The following is a 9,503-nucleotide window of genomic DNA, read 5'->3' on the forward strand; positions in this document are numbered from 1 at the left end:
CATCGCATTCAATCAACGTAAAAACGCCGGCTAGATTAAATTGCTGGTCGAGTAATTAATACTACAAACCCCACCCATTGGCTGTCGAAAATGATACTCTGTACCCTTTGGCATTAATAAGAACGTAGAAACTGCAACTCAGACCAGGAATTTCATTAACTAATTTCGTAACAGGGAATGTGCTAACTGTGCAAGTTTATAGCTTGTACGTATAAGCAAGTAGTCCGAGAACTTACGATTTTTAAACTGATAACAAAATCAGTGGTTAGTGGATAAAAGCAAGGCTCTAGAAATATGCATGACTAGGGGAAAGATAGATACCGCCTATAGCAAAATGTAAGAGATCTTCTGTGAAAAGAGAAGCAGTTGTAGGAATATCATGAGCTCACATGCCAAGCCAGTACCAAGCAAAGAAGGGAAAATACACATATATTTTGCTCACCCATTAATTCACTTATATATAAAACTGATCCGAAAATTATTTATGAACCGAAGTGGAACTGATCCTTGTTAATGAATAGCTGAACTGTCCTTCACAGGAAATGCTGGAAACCGTGATATCGATGCACCAGTCAGTTGGTGTCATGTGTCTGCGCACGCGCATCTCCTGCATGCTCTGTCCCGAGTATTTCGCTACGTCATTATGTTTGACTTACTGAGAGGAGCAGACGTGTCTAATCACCAGTGGAGTGCAGTACAAAATGGTGTTCACAATAAAACAGCCCATGGAACTGCTGACGAGGAGGACACGGGAAGTGCTATCAACCGATTTCTCAGGAACTTCGCTCAGTCGAAGAGGAGTCAAAATAAGCGAACACGTGTCTCGGCTTATCTCCAGATACTAGACTGTTTCTGAAAAAACGACGGCCGAAGTTTTCGAGGTACTTTACATGTCTTTTACCGTGTGGTATTCTTAGACGAAACGGTTGCTCAGTGGTTAGCGTCACGGATTCTTATATTGCTCCCCGTTTTCAAAATCCGATTATTGTTTTTATTTTTTATTGTTTTCATTAGCTACGCATGTCCGTAGCAGGTTACTACACGAATGTTTCTTATCAAATTAGTGGCATTATATTAACTGTGAAACTATAACTGGATTTTACAGTAAGTTTCACACGTTTATTATATAATAAATGTGTGTATCGCACGCTGAGTGATTACAATCTATTTCAGTTTTCATATTCTGATATTTCATTCTATAAAAATTCTTATATTAATTCTTATATTTTATTCAGGCGTTTATTCTTCAGAAAGATTTAGTGTATTCCCTTGAACGATACCAATTGTAGAAACATTTAAAACACGGATATTCCGAACAGCACGAGCGTCGTAAGAAGGAAGATTTGTTTCAAGACATTTCTTCGTATGAATCTCACTCGGGAAAGAAACGTCGTTAAAATTGGTGAAGATATCGTGAGTTAGCAATGATTTCGCGGGAAATCATGCGTAACGGTTCTCTGTTACGAAAACTGATTATGAATCAGGATACACAACAGGAATTTCACCGAAAACAATTTCAAATTATTTTGTCTTCTTTTTTTAAAAAAAAGAATTCATTCATCTGACATACAATTACTAGACGAATAAGGGCAACATTATATCAACATACACTGGAAAACATTCGTGTAGTAATTTTCTACAGATATGGGTTTATACATGAAAAACAAAACTGAAAGAAATAATCCAGTTTCTAACACAGGGCGGAAAATTAAGACGCCACGGCGCAAAACACTGTGCCACCATTTCGTCCTAGGATATGGCGTAAAAGGCACAGTCACTGGAAAATACCTAAAAAATCTTTGACAGTCGTCTTTCCAGAAACAGACACGTGCCCCTCTTCCACTGAGCGAAGTTCATAGGAAATCGGGTTATATTCTTCTTGTGGGTGTTATGCAAAGAACAAGTCGTACAAAAAACGTGCGAAATTGTCTGAATAGGAGTTTAAGACTGGGAGTGTTTTGGCGGAACCTCCAGTCGCAGTGCAAAATTTAGTGGCAAAGTGGTGTGAAAAGCATCCTGCAGGGAATACAAACCCTAACTTTTAGAAACATCTTCGAACACCACAAAACATCGCGCGAGTGAAGGTAAGCCTGGAGCAAAGTCCGACGAAAACTTAATGCCGTTTATCTGTGCAAGTAGAAATTAAGAGATCGTCGTGTCAAAACATTATCAAAAAGGACCTGCATCTGCACCCTTACAGCCGGTCGCGGTGGCCAAGCGGTTCTAGGCGCTTCAGTCCGGCACCGCGCGACTGCTACTGTCGCAGGTTCGAATCCTACCTCGGGCATGGATGTGTGCGATGTCCTTAAGTTAGTTAGGTTTAAGTAGTTCTGTTCTAGGGGACTGATGACCTTAGAAGTTAAGTCCCATAGTGCTCACAGCCATTTGAACCATTTTGCATCCTTACAAATTTACTGTTGTGCGTGAATTAAAGCGACTAGATGAACTTTTGTGTGTCCATCTTTTTAGAGATGGTTGCGGGACTCGGCTTGTTCGATAGAGGATGTCAAATTAAACACCTTTCAGCCGTCAAATTTCCACCCTTATATTATTTTGCAACCAATTCCAGAATTTTGCTACACCATCTTCAGGCCCCTGACTGATGTGCGGGAAGAATCTACCTCGGTTGTGTTCGAAACAGAGGTGAGCAATACTGGTATTAGTAGATTTCTACTTGTTACAGTGATCACTTTCTCGTGTTGAGTTCTGCCGGTGGTTTCTGAGTAATTTGGAATGAGGTCTTTTCGATCCTCAGTGTCCTCATTTCTTCGAACGAGAACTGGTTCAGGGTAGGTGAACCCCATATGTACCATTACGCATCGGAGACTCCCCATCAGTACTTTGAAGAGCCGTTTCATAATCTCAAAGCTGGCGTTTAATGTGCAGTGGCTGGTGTCCTCACCCTCGACAGACCATAACTGTTAATGCTAACCTGCATGTCCAGACAGTGTTTAATGTGGATCAGCTCACGGAAGGTGAACGACTGTACGGATTTTCGTAGCAACACTGAGCAACAGCAGTCACCATTTGACAAACTTCTCACTAGTGCCTCAAGTGTTTGGTACCTGATCTCTCCCCACCGTGATTTTTACCTGTGGGTCAAAGTGAAAGATCAGGTGTACTCAAAGAATCCTTACACACGCTGGAAGAGCTACAGCAGAAGACTGAAACTCTATTGCTGCTATCCCACACGCAGAGCTGCTACGCGTGTCCCACAATTTGATAAATCGAGCACTGCGCTGTAGCGACGTCAACAGTGGCTGTTTTCAAGATCTTCAGTGATTAACGAGAGCCAATCCCGCGGCAGTCTTACTTTTCAGAGGCAGTTTCATTTTGCCCACCCTGCACATGAGAAATGAACTTGATGAAGATAGAAGGTACGAGAAGTGAATGAAGATAACATTGGAAATATGGTACAAAAAGAAGATTTTGACAGAGCACTGAAAGACCGAAGACGAAACACGGCGACTTTAGTAGACAGCATTCCTACAGATCTTTGGATAAGCCAATCACGACAAAACTCTTCTACCTGTTGTGCAATAAATATGAGGCAATTGAAACACACTCAGACGTCAACAATAATGCCACAATTCCAATTCCGAAGTACGCAGGAGCTACAGGTGTGAATATTACCGAACTACCAATTTAAAAAGTCATAGTCACAAAATGCTGATAATAATTACACACATCAAAAAACGTTTTGCATCACCTCGGTTCCGATAGTTTCTGAATCTGTACAGAAAATTGGAATAGAGATCCATATAAACACCATTTCCGCCTTTTTTGTTGCTCATGAAAACCACACATTGCAGTATGTACCACCATACAGCGAGACCATCAGAGGAGGTGGTCCAAATTGCTGTACACACCGTTACCTCTAATACCCAGTAGCACCTGCTCTTGCACTGATGCATGCCTGTATTCGTCGTGGCATACTATTCACAAGTTAATCAAGGCACTGTTGGTCCACATTGCCCCACTCTCCCACTCCTCAACAGCGATTCGGCGTAGATCCCTCAGACTGGTTGCTTGGACACGTCGTCCATAAAAAGCCCTTTTCAATCTATTCCAGGCATGCTCGATAGGGTTCATGTCTGGAGAACATGCTGGGCACTCTAGTCGAGCGATGTCGTTATACTGAAGGAAGTCATTTACAAGATGTGCACGATGGGGGCACGAGTTGTTGTCCATGAAGACGAATGCCTCGGTTATACGATGCCGATACGGTTGCACTATCGGTCGGAGGATGGCATTCACGTATCGTACAGCCGTTACGGCGCCTTCCATGTTCACCAGCGGCGTACGTCGGCTCCACATAACGCCACCCCAAAACAGTAGGGAACCTCCCTCCACCTTGGTGCACTAGGTGGACAGTGTGTCTAAGGCGTTCAGCCTGACCGGGTTGCCTCCAAATACGTCTCCGACGATTGTTTGGTTGAAGGCATATGCGACACTCATCGATGAAGAAAACGTGATGCCAATCCTGGGCGGTCCATTTGGCATGTTGTTAGGCCTATGTGTATCGCGCTGCATGGTGTCGTGGTTGCAAAGATGGACCTCGCCATGGACATCGGGAGTGAGGTTGCGCATCATGCAGCGTATTGCGCACAGTTTGAGTCTTAACACTACGTCCTGTGGCTGCATGAAAAGCATTATTCAACAGGGTGGCGTTGCTATCAGGGTTCCTCCGAGCCATAATCGTTAGGTAGCGGTCATCCACTGCAGTAGTAGCCCTTGGGCGGCCTAAGCGAGGAATGTCATCGACAGTTCCCGTCTCTCTGTATCTCCTCCATGTCGAACAATATTGCTTTGGTTCATTCCGAGACGCGTGGACACTTCCCCTGTTGAGAGCCCTTCCTGGCACAAAATAGCAATGCGGACGCGATCGAACTGTCTAGGCATTGTTGAACTACACATAATACGAGCCGTGTACCTGCTTCCTGGTGGAATGTCTGGAACTGATCGGCTGCCCGACCGCCTCCGTCTAACAGGCGCTGCTCATGCGTGGTTGTTTACATCTTTGGCAGAGTTTAGTGACATCTCTGAACAGTCAAAGAGATTGTGTCTGTGATACAATATCCACAGTCAACGTGCATCTTCAGGAAATCTGGGAACCGGGGTGATGTAAAACTTTGTTTGATGTGTGTATGCACAGTGGAATTGAGAAACTGGTGGATGCCGACCTTGGGGAGGATCAGTTTGGGTTCCAGGAAATACCAACTCTATGACGTCTCTTAAAAGACAGGAAAGGAAAGTCAATACCCCCGTTTGTAGCATTTGTAGAATTCGGGAAAGCTTCTGACATAGCTGAGTGGAATAAACTCTTTGAAATTCTGAAGGTAGCAGGGATAAAACGCAGGGAGCGAAAGGCTCTTTACAACTTGTACAGAAAAGAGACTGCAGTTGGAAGGAAGCGGTGGTTGAGAAGGGAGTGAGACTCGGTTGTAGCCTCACCCCGATGTTATTTGGTCTGTGCGTTGAGCAAGAAGTAAAGGAAACAACGGAGGAACCTGGAAAAGCAATTAAAGTTCAGAGAGAAGAAATTGAAATTTTGAGTTTTGCGCATGTCATTGTGATTTAGTCAGAGACGGCAAAGGGAAGGGCGGTTGGACAGTGTTCTGAAGAAAGAGGTTATGAGATGAATATCAAAAGGCGTAAAACAATGGTAATGGAACGTAGTTGAATTAATCAATATGAGATTTGCTTCTTATGTAGCAGAATAACTGATGATGGGCGGAATATAGAGGATACAAAATACAGGTTGGCAACAGCGAAGAGCGTTTCTGACATAGAGAGAGAGAGAGAGAGAGAGAGAGAGAGAGAGAGAGAGAGAGAGAGAGAGAGAGAGAGAGAGACAGAAATTTATTAGCATAGAATATAAATTTCAGTGGCGGAAAGATTTTTCTAAAGGTATTTGTGTGAACTCTAACCTTCTACAGAAGTAAAACGTGGGCGATAAACAGTTCATGCAAGAAGCTTTTGATATACTGTACTACAGAAAAAATATGATGATTAGATGTGTAAGTCGGATTACTAATCAAGAGATACTGTATCGAAATGGGGGATAAAGAAATTTATGACATGACTTGGCTAAAACAAGTCATTATGCTTGGGCATCAAGGAATCATCATTGGGTAATGAAGGGCGGCATAGGATGTTAAGAAGTATTAGAGGGACAGCAAGACTCGAATACAGTTACCAGGTTCAAATGGATGTCGACTGGAGTAATTATGCACAGATGAAGAGACTTGCACAGGATAGACTAACGGCGCGAGCCGCAGGAAACCAGTATTCGGACTGAAGATAACAACAACAACAACAACAAATGACAGTAACTCATGTGATGAACAGCTCCATAAAGTTTGATACATATCAGCCTGGTACTTTACGGTGTAATAAATTAGTAACAGTCTCAGTTGTGGCTCCTTTTGCCTTTTTAGAGCTTCCAATCCCTTCGTAAATACTTTCGTTAGGTAGCACGGTTGACTTGCTATATTCCTCTAAAAAGTGAAAAAATGTAATGCTTGTGGTGACACTGACATCACATATTGTTTATTAAATGTTTTGCGATTCCTCGCTCTCTGCTAATATTCAAGTGGCAGGTGCACTGTTGTTGACGAAGGAACACGGGGGCAGTGAACTGCGGTTTTGCTCACTAGGGTGTGGCAGACGAGAGAAGAATCAACTGTGGCGCAAAGTTTCAACACCAGATTTTTCATCATTGTCACGATTCGGATTCCAGATCTTGCTGTAGTGTCTCAGCGAGGTGAGAAAGTGACATTACTGCTGGCGATTCGTTCGTACGTCAGATAGGGACGTGTAGCTCTACTGTCTTGGTTCTGTTCGATAGTTGTGAACTATGTTCTGACAATGGGTTTCATTCTCACACTTTCTTTCGTTTCACGCACATCCATAACAACACAAACGCATTGCATAAGCATTTCTCGCACTCAAACACTCGGGATAGACACACGCATAACATCTTATCTCATAAGAAAGTCGGAGAAGCGCAACGGCGACCCAATCTAAAACGCCCTCTTCTACGACCTTTCTAATGACAGTAATTCACAGCCTGATTACACTGCTGCATCTGACTTTTATGTTATCGTCAGGATAGGCCTCGAGTAAAAGTCTGTGGCTTTGGCGGCCTGTCCCTGCTACCGTTTCTCCTTTAGGCATCACTGGGGCCATGTACCTTCCTAGAACCAGAGTTTTTCTTTTAAAACATGGACACCCGGAAGACACGGTCAGATATCAATGTAACTCCGTACACGCACACACGATCGTCGGGTACTTAAATGATGGGAGTTGTGATGCTTTGAGAGAGGCAGAGCAGCCGCCAGAGTGCATTGTTCGTGTTTCGTGTTGTTACCAGGCGTGGTAGGGTATATAAGGACATGAGCAGCGTCACAGGTCGACTGATCACTGTAAGGACACTGAGACGCCGTTGTATTTCTCTGAGACAGCGTTTTCAGCACCTGGCAGTATGAAAGAGGCCTCATTGTAGGTCTCTATTTGGCCGTCTGGTAGAATTGTGCAATATCCAGATTTGTGGGACTTCCGCATGTGACGCTGACTTGATACTGGACAGCATAGAAACGTGAGGAAAGCCGTACTAGTCGTCAAGGTTCCGCTCTTACCACGTCTGACCACCACAAGGAAGATCGCCGTATTGTAAGTCCAGAACGACTTCACATCTGCGCCTGCCATCCGAGATCAGGTAACGGTCTCCTTTCAAACTTCTGACCAATGGTCCGATACTAGAATCAGCCTTAGTAGGAGATTACCATCCCATGCGTAGGCTGCCGTTAACACTACAACACGAACAGCTGGTTTGGAGCGGTGCCGTGACGAGGACGCATGGACTGATGGAAATCTGACGGTACAACGGTACGTCACTGGCATCCTACGCCCTAATATGTGTTGCCTCTCACCCGACAGTATCGTAGTGCCATTTTTCCAATAGTGCTCGTCCTCACACGGCACGCGTGTCTATGAACTGTGTAATGATGCTGATGTACGACCGCGGCCAGCGAGATCCCAGCCAGACCTGTCCGCGATGGGACATGTGTCGGCCTACCTCGGACGTCAGCTCTGTCCCAGTGCAACAGCTGTGAGCTAGCTTGCCTCAGAAGAGGATTCAACGGCATTCTGACAGCCTTCCCACCCAAGTAAGTGTAATCACCCAGGTCAGACCGCGTGCAACGTCACACTGATATGTGGGAGCTGTATGATTTTGTAATCACTGAAATAACAGCCTCTTATCACGCTGAAATTTCATTTTGTCTCAGCTTACCCTTCTGGGTGCTGCTTCTTGTTTTGTCAGGCGGTGTGTTTTACACAAATAAACCAGAACTGAAGTATAATTGCGTAGGCTTCCGCGGCCAGAGTCAGTCGACATAAAAGTTTTCTGGGTTTGGTAACGCGTCATAATGTAAAAACTACTGCTGCTATAGAAAAGCCAACGTTTCGGCCACGATTGCAGCGGCCTTCTTCTGGGTCTAATGGTGCGTTCTAGCTATGCAGTGTCCTTTATATTTTGTTGTTAGTGTTCACTGCGCCTGCCATTACGTCATAATTTTAGAAAGGTAGTTAGTTTATTGGTCACTTAAGGAAGAAGGAGAGGGAACTTTATTTTAATACGTTATTGCGGTGGAGGGAGAACGTGACCTCTGTTGTCCATTGGCTCTTGTGTTACGTGCCATGATTGGTGGCCATAGTCGAAAGAGAAGTTTGCTGCTGTTTACCAACTGCTGGACGTCGGCCGCGCGGCGGCAGTTACTCGCCGGTAGTGCTCGTGCCTCGTGTTGACAGTGCGGTCTGTTGGGCTCTGATTGCTGGCAGCCAAGATGGGGCAAGCGTGAGTCCATCCTCCCTGTTCATGTTGTTAGGGTGTTTGAGTATTTCGATGGCCTCTCTGATTTTGCGTCTCGTCATAATTGGCTGCTTGGCCAACACACAGGCTTCGCTGAATTTTATTTCTTATCCGCAGTCATGGTGATGTTCTGCCACTGCGGATTTATTGTGTTGCCCTAGACGAATGCGCGTTGCTATTGGCCTACCAGTCTCGCCGATGTATGCCTCTCCACATTCACATTCCACCCTGTAAACGCCTGCAGTGTGTAATGCATCCACCTTGTCCTTGGTGAAGCCTAGCACGTCCTGGATCCTACGACCACTATAGAAGACAGGCTGCACTCCAACGTGGCGAAGGTGTTTACCTATTCGGTCAGTGACGTTTTTCACATACGGTAAGCGTACTGTTGGCTGCAGTTTGTCTATTTCCTGCTTATCTTTCTTGCTTGTGTTGGTGGACAAGGCTGTGTTTATCGATTTATGGCTGTAGCCATTGGCTAAAAACGTTGCGCGTAACCTTTTGAGCTCAGATGTGATGTTTTGAGCATCACTTAGGCGCTGAGCACGGATTGCCAAAGAGCGGATGACAGAGTTCTCTAGCAGTAGTTTTTACATTATGACGCGGTACCAAACCCAGAAAACTTTTA

Source organism: Schistocerca piceifrons, chromosome 3 (genome assembly GCF_021461385.2).
Source record: "Schistocerca piceifrons isolate TAMUIC-IGC-003096 chromosome 3, iqSchPice1.1, whole genome shotgun sequence".
Taxonomy (NCBI): domain Eukaryota; kingdom Metazoa; phylum Arthropoda; class Insecta; order Orthoptera; family Acrididae; genus Schistocerca; species Schistocerca piceifrons.